Below are 14,765 nucleotides of genomic sequence, written 5' to 3'. Positions count from 1 at the left end.
CTATATTTCTCTGTTTTGGTCATCTTTGAGTTTTGGACTTTTCACTGTTTTCTGGCATTTTACAGATCAAATAATTACTCGATTAATTGAGATAATAAATTTCCGATTAATCGTACTCGCATGCCTAAAAGTCATCCTATTATTTAAAGGTTCAGATTGAATTTATTTTTTAGCTTTTTGATTCTAAAGTGCTAAAATATATTCTAAAATAACAGAGGGACTGAGTGAGATCACATATCAACAATTAGTTTAAAACACTCACATTATATATACTGGGTTTGGTTGGATTTTTGTGATTTGTCATTTAAAAACATACAAAGAACCAGTCAATCGTGTGGCTTCATTTTGGTTGGATGAAAGAAACCCATCACTAATCTGCTAATATTTCATATCCAACATTTGAGCCATGTAGGTTATTAGTGTGCAACCCCTCTATTGGTGTTGTCATGTCGCTAGGCCACAGCTGCCGGGGCAGCTGAGCTATGGAGGGGTCACAGCAGACAGCTCACCCGTGGGACGGGCCGTAACAAAGGTCTCCACATGCAGATAGGGCGCCTCCTATGGCAACAACAACAGCCATCTACAGTATCTCTGGAAATTAATTTAATATAGATGTTACTGTCAGGCTTCTGCTTTTGACCTACATGCATGTGGGAGTAGGATTATCTGAGAGGTGTATTATCATATTAAATATTCATGCTGTTGGATGCAGGGGCTAAACGTCTCTGCATTAGTCTATACACCTGCTACACTGTTAATAATTTCCCAGTAAAATAACAGTAAAGAACTGGCAGCAGGGTTGCCTTTATGTTACTGTAAAATTAACATTATTATACTGCCGCTGAAATTTACAGCTTTGTACTGTTAATGAAAAATACAGTTTGAACTGTTGTTTTTTTATTAATTTCACAGTATTTTACAGTTAATTTACTGTTTAAAGATACATTATATAGCTGTTTTTCACCTTTCTTTTACATTATTTTACTGATTTGTTTTAATGCACTATTCAGGTTGTATTTTTTACATACATTTTAATAAACATTATTTTTTGCCTAGATGAATAGACTTAGCAGGTTACAGACATAAGAATAGTCACACTAAATACAATTAAAGGCACTTGTTAGGAAAAAGGCTATAATAGTCTTGTTGACACTTTTCCCAAAATGTCTGTCTATAGCTGGCTACAAGCACAGAATGCAAACCAGAACAACATGTGAGTGAAGAACAATAAAGCTAATTCACTGATTTTACAATCATGTACAATGTACAAGCCTCACATGAGCAGATCAGGTCCCAGAAGTAAAAAAATACTGCATGAAACTGTTACTGATGATACTTTAGACAGTTGATCAGCAGTCAACTGTCTGTTTTTTAATAATGCATTATAGTTCAGAAAATAAACAGCCTATGAGCGTAATTTAACAGGTTTTCTTTTGTATTAACAGTAAAGCACTGTTTTTAGCAATAACAGGTTAATACTGTTGAAATCCTGCTGTAAATTAACAGCAATTGTTTACAGTGTATGTCATGAGCCAAAAAGATGTGAAAAAACGACTGCTACAGCACTTCTGTAAATCCACGGGCTCATACTGTACAGTGGGTGAACTTAAGACATTCAAATGCTTTCCATAGAGATACACCCCTGTGTAAAACTGCTTTAACACTCAATCATCAAACTACATTGTACTCATTCACACGTATAAAGCACAGTCCATTATGGATATATGGTCTGAATACTGAGTATTAAATAACTATCATTTACATCTTTATTCTAATAAAATAAAATAAAATAAAATAAAATAAAAAAGGTATGGATGCCTATTACCCTTGTTAGCAAACTAATTGGTGTATCTGCAGAGGGTCTGTCCGAATTCTGTTTTCTGCAATCAGGTGTGACTTAAGAGTAAGTGGGAAACTCGTGATGAAGATGGTGGTATACATATTTGTTAATGTTTCAGTTTCTGCTATCATTTAGATCTTTAAAGTCATATGTGTGACAATATATATCTCACTGTGACCAAAGCTGGATTACAAACTGGGCGAAGCAGACAAAATGCCCAGGAGCCCCAGACCGATGGGGTCCCCTGAAGCTCCAGGCTCACTATGTGTCATTTGGTTTATGATCAATTGATAAATTGCAAATTTGTCTGGGGATGTGCCCCTCTGTCTACCTAAATCTAAATCATTTCTAAGCAGATACTGTCTGAGTCTGAATGGACTGCCAGCTCCTCCTCAGTGCAACCACATGAGGGCAGCAGAGACCTTTAGGTTTTTCAGAATACATCCATTAGGTCCCGTGTGCATTAAGATGTTAGCATGACCACAGGGCCGAACGTGAGGTAACCTGATGATACAGTCTTCAGTATCATTCATCACATTCTCCAAAACCTTATGAATATAGTCTCTTTGTTTACATCCAGTCAAGCAGGGCGGCCAAGCCCCAGCAGACCCTCAGGGGCCCCACATGCTCCAGTTTCATTGTATGCCAATTTGTCTGTGAAAATTGTAATTAATTGCAGATTTAATAGGATTATGCACCACCGAAACACATTATCCTCTTAGATAATGGACTTAGAGGTGGGTATTGCATTATCTGGGGGTCCTTTTTTGAAAAGGGGCCACAATATAGCTTTGTAAAATCCTGTTTTTTATTATTATTTCAGTTGACAGTATGTTTAAATGACATATATTACCAAATAAAGTTGTGTTGACACACAATAAAAGCAAACTTGGGGTCTGATAAGCCACCATAAGGGAGTACTAGTTGGTCTTTGGGGCTATCGGCAAAATATAATTAAAATATGACGTGTATTCTTCTATCTGCACTGTATTTGATGGGTACTTGTGTACACTAATGCACAGAGAGTTGGCAGAACAGTAAGAGGGCCTCTCCCCAGCTCATTTCTGCCCGAGGGCCCCCTGACAGGTCAATCTGGCTATGCAGAACATCAGAACGGTACGAGAACAACCAACAGAAGAGGGGTTCATGGAGAGTGTGTGAGTGATTGAGTGAGGGACGGAGGCAGGGAGGCCGATTAGACAACATGTGACATAGTTATAAAGAGCTATACGGAGGGCTGTGGAGTAGATAGATAGGGAGATGTGATTGAATGTTGAGCTTGGAGGAAGGCAAGTGTCACAGGCCCAGGTGGAATTCGTTGTCACGGTGACTTAGAGCATGGTTGCCGTGGAGATGGGTGATGAAAGACGGCGGTCTGGTGAACGGCACTTCTGGGCCGGAGCGTGACCAACAGCATTCAGACCAACGTGCCCCGGGGAGAGAGATGATTACGTGCAGGGTCACCACAATGCTATGTGTGTGTGTGTGCACTTTGTGTTTATGTGCTTATGTGTGTTTGAATGCATGTCTGTTAAATCAGCAGTGGGTAAATGGAGCAAATATGATTAAAAAAAGTTATTTCTATAAAATGGTCACTATATCCTGACAGTAGTGCATGAGACAGGTAATCTGAAAAAAAAATCATGTGCCTCTGTGTCCTCTGGTGCTCCTAATGGCATCTGCAAGATTTCACAGACCGGAGGAAAACAACCAATCAGAGCTGAGCTGGAGCCTGCCGTCTCTGAGCTGCTGTCAATCACTCGCGAACTCCGATCAAACGGTCAAACTAGACAGCGCTGATCAAATATGAATCGATATTCAATATAATTGGAGAGTTTGTGACCCGGCGGCCATGTTGAGATCTGTTGAGGAAATACCAAGTGCCGCCCACCAGCCAGAGCAAACTTTCTCAATTTACAGCTAAACAGTACACTACAAGATGTTTCTGAAAACATTTGAGGGGAGAAATAGACATTACAGTAACAGAATATTGATTCATATTTGATCAGCGCTGCCTAGTTTGACCGTTTGATCGGAGTTCGCGAGTGATTGACAGCTGCCTCTGTTGAATGAACAGCCAATAGGAATGCTATTAGATTTTTTAAAGCCTGAAAACAGAGCCATGAGTAGGTGCAGAAGTCTAGTTATCTCTCAGAGCACTTAGTTATTATGGATTTTTTGCCCAATGATGCCAAAAATATTCTGCCTACTGCAGGTTTAATGCAGCCTACCTCCAGTGTGACAGCACATGTATTGAGTGATCAGGAAACGAGCAGCAGCTTAGCAACAAGGTGGTGGTCCCTCTGCAGCAGCCCAGAGGAACTTTTAACACCTCCGCCACCAACATATCTCATTACTGAACACCACACAGTCCTAGAACTGCAGTTAGGGCCACTCAGTGTGTGTGTGTGTGTGTGAAAGCCTGAGCATGACTGTAAGAACGCACCTGGATCTTGTTATGGAGTGCAGAAGAGGAGGGCACAGTAGCTATATATTTTCCCTCTATTTCGCTGCCTCAACGAGTCCAAACACAACAGACAGAAATAGCATGCGTTGACAAACAAGCAGGTATTAGAAACAGCCACAGGATGAAGAAATCAAGAGAACTCATTGTGCTCAAGAATAAATGAGGCCCTCAAAATAACCAAGGCAAGTTGAGGACCAAATCATCCATCTTATTTAATTTAACTCATTCCTCATTTCCTCTTTTTTTTTTTCCACCTCACGCGTCATCTCTTCAGTTCCCCTGAAGAGGGCAGTGTGGACGATGCTTATTAAAAGGCTTTCAGTCAATTAAATTTACAGGTGCATTCCACAGACCTTTTTTTTTTTAACATGATTAGAACCAGTTCTCCATATGCCATAAAAGAAACACCTCACATATTTAATATAAACAGGATTTAGCTGGTATTAGTAGGGTTTTATTGTTCACACTAACAATTAAAGTGGCTCGGCTCGGTATGAACTCACGTCTCCTCGCCCCGTGTGCCCTCGAACCGACTGTGACGCATATTTCCCGTTGTTTTTTCTGGTTTCATCTCGTCCTAAATTCTAGGCGTCTTGCTGAGTTTACTGCGTTGTAAGTGAAGGGTTAGAAACCTCATGCACACTTATGTATGTGGCGTTTAATTTTTACCCCCCCAAAGTCTCAAGTACATTTGACTTAACTGCCCTGTGGCGCGCACAAACCAGTGGGGATCATGTTTAATTAGATGGGGCTTGATAAATTATAAAAAGACTCCAACAAGGCTTTATGTCTGAAAGCTGGCTTACAGCCGGGGCCTGGCTCTTTTTAAGGTGGTGATTTGTGACAGTTGATGGATTGAGTATGCTATTTGTGCTAATACTTGGATCCAATATGTTTAATCATTTGTACCTCGAATGAATCAAAATGAGCCTTTTACTGGGGTGAAACCACAGCCACACCAGATTGGGAGAGTCCAGGGTCTCATTGAGTTTTTGGCAGCAACCTCCCGTTTAATCCCTGACACGGTACAGACAGACGCCCACCACCACCACACTTTGAGCGGGGCCCTTCAAATGGGATTTCCAAAAAATTACTTGTTTAACCCGCTTTGAGAGGCTTGGCATTGTCTTTATGAAAACATAGAAGGGGGGAGAGGAATAGGAATGCAAAGAAAATAAATATGGAAATGATTACCTGAGTGCTTTTTGAGCGTGCATGCTTTAGTGTCTGCATGTACAGTAGGCCTATATATGCATGTGTGGGTGAGGTTTAGAGTCCTGGGGATCAGTATTATGGTTGGACCGAGGCCATTGTGATTACTACAGAGGTGCAGTATTCTCGTCCCAACAGAATCCAGTGTGAACCCTCACTTCAGCTTCCCATGTCCAAACGCACGGCTACGCTCGCTGTTGTGCAATTGAATGACATCTGTTTAGAATTGCAGGCTTTAAATGAGAGATGTACGACAGGGTAATGTTTATTTGTGATAGAGCCTCTCTCTGCATTCCTTTGTAAAACTCTGCCAATAGCTCGCCTAACAGATATACCCTACATTTTAAAGTGATAAGCTGCAAAATCCGAGGAAGAGATGGGGGAACTTAAATAGAAAGGAGGAAGGAAGGGCGGTAAAGTGAGAAAAAAGGAGTATAATCCGAGCAGGAGTGTGTGTGTGGACATGCATGCGGAGACCCGGATAGCTGCACCGCTGTGCGGGGAGACACCAAAGCCGCTGCCGATTTGAAGAAGTCTTTCATTACTTCTGCTCTGTCCAGCTGGTTCTAACTGACCCCCCCTCACCCTCCCTGTCTGTCTGAGCTGTCTGTCTTTAGTGCATCTGGGCAGATCTTTAGGTAAGACCATACGGGTAAGACGGGGCTCAGCGAGACGTGTGTTGTTGTGGAGGTAAAAGGTAAAGAGGGTCTCTAGGGGCTTACGCCGCACAGGAGCAGAACGGAGGATTATCATTAATTCTGCACACAATAATGCACTTGACTTTGAAGACACACAAGCACTTACCATTTGGGGAGGGTGAAGGTACACCGTGGTGGAGGAGGGTCATTTTAAAGTGGAGGTGCACGGGGCCAGACCTCGCCCCAGGGATGGTGAGGGGAGGGAGGGACAAGAGGAAATAAGCCAAACTAAAAACACATGCAAGGTCAAGTGTACTCCTTCATCTTGCATATAATGGGGGAAAACGCCAAGATAGAACCATGCTGCTGTGAGACTTATCAGTCTCTGTCTGCTTCTTTACTTGTATTTTACGTATTATGTTTATCTGTCTGTCTGTCTGTTGTAATTTGCAGCACAGACAGCTTTGTCCTAAAGGTGAAGGAAAGGACTGGGTCTCTTTTGTTGTCAGCTATAGTAGTAACCTCAGAGATGTACTGATGACCAAGGTTTGACTTTATAGGCCATAACGTGTTTAAATTTGCTTTTATTTATTTCCCATCAGAGGAATATTGCCAAATTCAGGGCCATTGTTTCTCAAACCAAGACGTTGATATTTATCCATGCATTGATTTTGTCCCACTTGGATCACTGTAACTCTCTTTTCAATTGCTTTAGGAAGACACCTAATGCTTTTTAAAGGTCCTGTAAATGTGCTATCCTACCAACCATCTTCATTTTCAGAGCTCTGTTTGGTCAGGCGCCATTTATATTAGTGATTTATACAGTCATATATCTCTGGAAACTCTGTGCACTGCCTGTTGTCCGATCAGACTTGAAGCTGTTGTTGGCACTTACTCACGTTGTTCCCTCCTATCTAGATCCTTGCTTGTGTTGTATGAATTCTTAGATGTAAATCGCTTTGCAAAAAAGCGTCTGCAAAATGACGCCTGCACACTCGACTCTAACCCAAAATAACATGAGAAATGTCATTTTGACCAAATGAAAATCCTTCTGGGATTAACATATGGCTATAATCACTGTTTTAGAATAACAATCTATCAAATGAAAATGTGAAAACAATGTGATAATTTGAAAGCGGTCACTCGGCTTTACGGGGCTTTATAGCGAGTTTCAGCTCATCATTTAGCGGTCCGGACAACAACTTTACTGTTTTGCTTCACTCTCATCGCTCTCATGGTGTTGTTTTCGAATGCAGCTGCTTAGCACCAAACAGCAGGGAGACAAATGTATCTACTAGCTGGTTCAAGCTGGTACAAGTTCGTCATATCAGCTTATAAAGGTGATGATACTTCAATGTTGTGTTTGTGTCTTGTTTCTGCTGCCGCCAAGTGGCCAAAAAGATCAGTTATTGTAGGTTTAGATAACGTTATGGTTCGGGGTGAAATGCTATAATGATGATGAAAATGACAGGACCTTCTGTGCACCTTTAAGAAGCAGGTAGACCCATCTGTTCGGCCTTTGTTGAACTTCTAATTTCTTATATCGTGCATGTTGTTGTGTATGTTATTATTAATTATTGTGAAGCACTTTGTGGTGTTGACCCTGGAATGGTGTTAGATACTGAAAATAACATTTCTTACTTACCATATTAGACAAGAATGTGCAAGAGCCTCCGAACTTTGTTTTGTTAGTCTCCCTTCCCTTATCGCTTTCTATTTAGTACACACACACACACACACACACACGCACACACACGCACACACACACACTGATCTCCAAAAATTGGAAAAGTAAAAACCCAAATACATTCGACTATACTGTGAGAGTAGACAGGGTATGAAGCAAATATAATGTAAATTCATGCCTCCTGAGTGTGTATTTGACTTTGTAATTCTGTGATGTGTTTTCAGGAACTTCAGCTAGTGGTGTTATTTACAACAAGTGTATAAAATCACCGGGTCGGGCCAGATACTGAATTCTCCACTGTCACTGGCGGAGTCAAAGAGACTGCGTTTTGAGATGTCTGGAAGGGCCCCCGAGCTTATCTCTGAGAAAAAATCAGACCATGTTTCAATGTGGGGAAAAAGGTGGAGAGACAAAAACACCACCTCCCTTATAATTACAGTGTTTTCAGGCAAGTGTGATATTTATGTATGTAATACAGTTATGAATCTTCTGTTGGACTCATGTTTCTGATAAGAGCTGTAACTTGCTGATAAGAAGCAAACACCAGACAGCAGTGGGGTTGTCTCTCTCTTTGTCCACAATAGCTTGTATACATACAAGCATGTTTGTGCTCATTCTCAGGGGGAATATCCATTAGACAGTCTATACGTTAAGTGATGTCTTTTGGACCAGTAGTTTTTGAGAAAAGTGGGGAAAAGTAGTATTTGGCATACTTTGATTTTGCTTTTGTTCGCATACTGCATACTACATGCTACATTTTGGCCAAATCAGTACGTAATACTAGACTAGTTTGCGGTTTCAGATACCGCCTGTATCAGTAGGGGTTGCTACTAGCAACAGAATGTTCAAATGAAACCAACTGAACAGAACCGTATCCATCACCTTGTGGGGACATGAGTTGTAAAACACCAAGCTACCATGTGTGTGTGCTGTGTTCTTGTTTGTACATTTCCCGTGTTGTTGTTCAGAAAGGTGAGTGAGTGTGTGTGTGTGTTACCTTCAGTATCATCCAAGACCCAGATGGTACTGTCAAGATGCCCACAGTGCAACGCTAAGCCGCCTGGCTTGTGCACTGAAGCAACACTCACCTCTGCCCTCACACAAATGCACAAAAAAAGGCGAGTCCCCATGATACCGCAAAGTAGGTGCACACACACACACTCACATTTTTTTAGCTGAAATGAACGTCAATCACAATGCATGTTAATGTCAAACGAATGGGCGTCACCGGTGATATACAGCCGGACCGCATGAGAGACAGAGATGAAGATGAGGGTGGAGGGGAAAGGCAGTTTAACAGCTGTTCTCATACATCATCATCTACTCTTGTGATAACTCTTTTAAGCTCACACACACTTTTACACACACACAAACACACACAGCAATAAATATACCTGCAATATCTTACTTTGCATGTGTATTTATGCGCTAATGTGTGTGTGTCTTATATGTATATGTGTGCTAATGCTTTGTCTCTGTGGTTCTTTTAAAACAAAGAGGTGAGTTTCCACTGCTGTACTTTCATTGATGCCCGTCTGTCTCTGGTGTCTTTAGTGGAAACTTTGCTCCTGTCTCTCAATTATGTTCCTTTCTGCTAAATATATTAGAAAGGACCCCCACCCCCCTCTCTGTGTCTCTCCGTCTCGGTAATAGAACAAGGTTTATAAGGCTCGGCAGGCCTGGCTAATCTAACCCACATGCCAATAGCGCTGTGCCCATTCTCTCTCCTGCTCTAATGAAGCTAACACACACTTTGAAATATATGCTATAGTGTGTGTGTGTGTGTGTGTGTGTGTGTGTGTGTGTGTGTGTGTGTGTGTGTGTGGGAACGCCAGACCTGGCAAAAGAAACTCCACCTCGGTACGAGCCAACAATGAGACACCGCAGGGAGGGAAAATAGGAAAGTAGAGTTTCTCACTTTAAATCAGTTATGATGTACACACACTCACTTATGCACACACACACAAGCTCATCCACACACAGATGTTTCGGCTAATTGATTGCGAGTGTGCAGTGCGTATAGACGCATTGCTGGTGATTGGCTCTAAGTGTGTGGTTTGTTTCTGGTTGACACTAATAGACCACACAGCAGTGCTTCCCTCCTCACCCACCCACACAGACATAATTTAATCAAGAACTGAATCTAATGCAACTTGTGGTGCGCTGCTTTATATGGTCATATGAAAAATCCCTTTTGTGTGCATATAGCATACATCCCGCAACGTATTCTCATACAACGATATGATATTTAGTTATTCCTCATTGTTCGTACGCTTTCCTACGAATGTCCAGCAACTCGTGTCAATCAACAAATGCTCGTTACACGTATACAGTCTTTTTGAAATTAAACTTATGTCTTCATAGAAAGCAACTTGGGTAGGTTTAGGCAACAAAACTATTTGGTTAGGTTTAGGAAAAGCATATTGGTTTGGGTTAAAATAACTACGGAAGTGACGTAACTTAAGTACGGAAGTTACGTGACAAATAAGTCAAAGTTTGGGTTCAAATGGAAGTGGTGTCTCCCTCATAAAAGAGATTTTATCTCAAGGGATTTCCTGGTTAAATAAAGATTGAATAAAAAAATTAAAAGTAACTTAAGTAGGGAATGACAAATAAATTAATGTTTGGGTTAAAATAAGTGAATAGGAGTGGCAAAAGTCTGGTGTTTTTGGACCCACCGACCCATCAAGTCAAGTCAAGTCAATTTTATTTGTATAGCTCAAAATCACAAATCACAAATTTGCATCAGGGTTCTTTACAATCTGTACAGAATACGACACCCTCTGTCCTTTACAGTGCGACCCTCTCATCGGATGAGGAAAAACTCCCCTCCAAAAAAAATCCCTCAGTGTGTGTGTGTGTGCGTGAACTGTGTGTGCCTACAGCAGACCAGAGAACACATGCCGCAGTAGTATAATGCTGGAAATGTCAGTCAGTGAGTGTGGTGACTGATGGAGTGTGTGTTAGAGTGACTAATGTTGGTCACATCATCTCACACATTCTCGATACCCAGCTCGCCACCGTGACATCCAGGAAGAACTGCAGGAAACTAGGATGGGATGTCTTTGTGTAGATGTGTGTGAAGCATTTTTTTTAATAAGTTTGACGACTGGAGGAAGTGAGGAAAAGGGAGGGGACCTCTGTAGAGATTGTTCTGGCACTTTGTCCAATCATGTGAATATCTGTGTGTGTTGCATGCACGTATCTACGTACAGTATATGTGTGTGTGTGTGTGTGTGACAACTGCTGCATGTGTTCGTACCACAGTTGGTGAGATATCCTGTAGGGCTTGGCAACACAGCAGGAGGCAGCGTAACCTTTTGACTCCACTGCGTGTCTGTGAGCATATATCTGTGAATGTGTGTGTGCACATGTGTGCGCTGACAGGATTTACTATTCGTCAGTCCATCCTGTCATCGCCTCGTAACTCCCGGACCGGCTGGGATCCTGAAAAGAGACAGACGAGCAACAAAATGTGTAGTCGTCTCACATTCATTTAATACAGGCGCATATCTGCTTCATACTATTAAGGTGAGACGTCAAAATCCATCATGTCACCATGTGTGGTGGGAATATTCCTCCTGACACTTGAAATATCTATTAGTAAGTCTCGTTAGGTTATATCTACTTAGAAACTGAGATCGAAAGTTCATTCCTGACCTTGGAAACAGCCCAACACGTTATCATCTCAACTCGTCACATACTGACGCTTTGTCAGACTCCTCGGTGTCACATTTCGGTCGCAGTAAACCTGTGCAAAATGTTGTGAATTAAACAGAAACACAACATAGTTGGGCTTAAAATCACTACGTTTTTACAGTGAAATCGTGACGTTGTGAACACGGCACACGAACAAACAGCTGCATGGCCAGTGGTGGCTTTGCAGCCATGTTGCAACTGGTTTGTTGAAGCTTCTGCTGCTCTTTTCAAGAAGTGGGAGATATCATAGCCGTCTCTGAGGCTAAAGTGAATATTTTTCCCACTCAGGTTTTCATAACTATGGTTTTAATGACATGACGTGATCATGGCGTCACCTCTGGGTTCATTAGTAGCTGTTCTGAAGCTCTCAATCATATCACACGGTGTTTCTCGGCTGATGGATTTGGCCCTGTTGTCATGGCATTGTTAAAGTTATCTAAACACTTTAAGGATTTACCGTTTATTCCATGTTGGCTTAAAAGTTGATGTTGAAAGTTCATTTTTTAACGATAATTAAGATGTTTAAAGGTTAAAGGAATCGCTCAACACTGTTCTCATTGCCAGATAAAACTTTATGAAAAACACACAGAACAACCCGTTCCCTCTCCCGAACAACCGAGGTACACAGCTCTGGTTGTTTACAGCACCAAAAAAGGCATAAAACAACCATTAAGCTTCTCTAAACAACTCGTGCAGCATTAATCCAAGAGTCTTGGAGCCAAATGATTGCAATGTGAGTCCAATTGGACATAGTTACTCCAATATGTAATATTAATGTGGGCAGAGGAGGAGGTTGAGTAGAGTTAACATCAAAGTGAGACTGACAGTTAATAGATAATGAATTCACATCTCATCTTAAACTGTTCTTTTAAGAGATTTGGTACGAACTTGCAAGTGACAGTCTTATTACAGGAATGGATTTACAGAAATCTTTTAACTGGTGAGACTTTTCTCTTGCTATATATTAGACGCCTGGATGTGGGTGATCAGGATGTGAGTATGGATATGAGAAAGATGGAGGGAGAGAAAGAGTGCATGCATTTGGATGCAGACAACAAAACTATGCAGTGTTGAACCCATTCAGCATGAATATGTTGGTCAAAGTCTTTTCTTTACACCAGTGTAACCTACAAATGTCAGTCGTGCAGAAGGGGAGTGATTTGGTTGTGTGTGTTTGCCTGGATGCATGCCCGTGAACTCTTGTGTGTGTGCAGGCTTTACCGATCAGAGTGACTTTCCCGTCTCCTTCTCTGTCGGTTCCTGCAGCCATGATATGAATGCAGCATCAGGCTGACAGCGGAGAGAGAGAGACAGAGAGAGAGAGAGATAGAGAGAGAGAGAGAGATACAGGAGTGTCTGGGGCCTGTCAGTCACATAGATGGATGGATCGACTGACAGACTGACAGTGAGTCTAAGGCATCAAGGGCTGTGATTGGCCGATTCCCCCGGGGAGGTGATGTGGTATTCTGTGGTCATTTTATCCTGAGCTGCAGTTGATCCCCTGAATGTCAGCGACTGAATATATTACATAAGGACAAAGTTTTAGCAATTTATCATTTCCATCTTTACTGTGAATTTGCTCTACTTTCTTTCTTAAAGGGATAGTGTGCAGGATTTTGCGCCATCTAGTGGTGTGGTTGCAGATTGCAACCAACTGAGGGACCCCTCTCCACTCACTCCTCCCTTTCCAAGACTGTGGTAAGGTGAGCCGTTGAGTACAAAGTGAGTGAGAGTGGTGTGAAAAGGGTCGGCAATCGCGTCTTTGTTTCGTCTAAGTATCATAACAACGGCTTGTATATCCACAGTCTTCAGTCTTCCGATTTCCCTTTTTGAATGACGAATACAGACTACCGCGACCTGCTGGCGTGGAGAGTTATTTCATCTCACGCCGGCGCCAAACGTACTTGGTAGTTGGCTGTCGGCTGTAGTCTTTGCGATGTGTTTGAGTGCAACAGTTTACGGTCAAGAGAAACAGGAAAAGTAGCCTTTCTTTCCTAATTTTTATTTCTTTTGTCTTTCATCCTTCATTTGACGTAAGTTTTGTGCATAATAGGAGCCAAAAAACATTTGACACAGAAGAATTAACATGTAAAGCTATCATGTGCCCAGAAGATTATTTCCGTTCTTTCCTATCGCTCAACATCCCCGTTTCATCTCATCCTTTCTGTTCCTCACAACACAGAGATCAAATGCCCTCCAGAGGCTCCCCTAAAGGGGAAGCGATAACTGGAGAACCTCAGTATGTTCTGATGGTGGAACCGATAGAGCTCGGAGGGCTGATTCAAACACATGGTTCTACTAACGTCCATCTGGAACTCATCTGAATATTATCTGCATACTTTGGACTTTAAATAGAAAGGAAGGGAGATTCTGAGACGGAAAAAGTGTAAGGTGAATAAAAGTAATTCAAACTTTTTCAGTGTTGACATTCTGCATTGATATATTGTCAAAAATCCTGTCTGCAACCTAAAGCGTTTATATCAAAGATTCCCCACTGAAACTTTCCACTGTTTACGTGTATGTGAATGCATACGTGGGTGTCTATATGTGTATGCCGCTGCGTATCTAAGTGCTGGCAGAGGGGTTATTGATTTGCGAGGGTGAATGTGTGTTGAAATTCAAGGTGGGCTTTCCGTCTCGTCCGTTCCCCTTGGCTGACACAGCTCCCTGTAGATCTGCATGCACTCTACAAACCCTCTGTTCACTAATTCATTAGTTTCACTCTCACACAACTATCAAACAACATCATCTGGCATGGAAGTAGCTGCTGAAGCAAGGCTGCAATCTCACCTTTGGGGAGGAAATGCACAATACAGCATACTAAATGCCATACAGATGTAGAAAGTGTATAGAGCTCCCAGTTTTTTCTCCTTTGAACCGCAAACTACTGCTGCACTAACGGTGCGCCTGACAGGACATGTCTGGAATATTGTTGTTGTTCATGTATTAGATTGTATTTTACAACTTCATTTATTTTAGTCAGGTTTTTTTGGACTTGTACTAAACTGTGATTAATATTGCAAACCTGCAACTCGCATGCCCTCTCTATCAAACTCGACGTGGAACTGATATCACCTGTCGCGCATGCGTTGGAGGCCAAAGGGATTTTTGAGGAAATGTTAGAATAAAACATAGCGTTCAGCCCTTACAGTTGCCATATACATGATAGCATATTGCGTTTAGAATAATCTTATTTTTATTATTTTATATTATTTATTTTAA

Source organism: Sebastes umbrosus, chromosome 3 (genome assembly GCF_015220745.1).
Source record: "Sebastes umbrosus isolate fSebUmb1 chromosome 3, fSebUmb1.pri, whole genome shotgun sequence".
Lineage (NCBI taxonomy): Eukaryota > Metazoa > Chordata > Actinopteri > Perciformes > Sebastidae > Sebastes > Sebastes umbrosus.
This window is presented reverse-complemented; position numbering follows the sequence as displayed.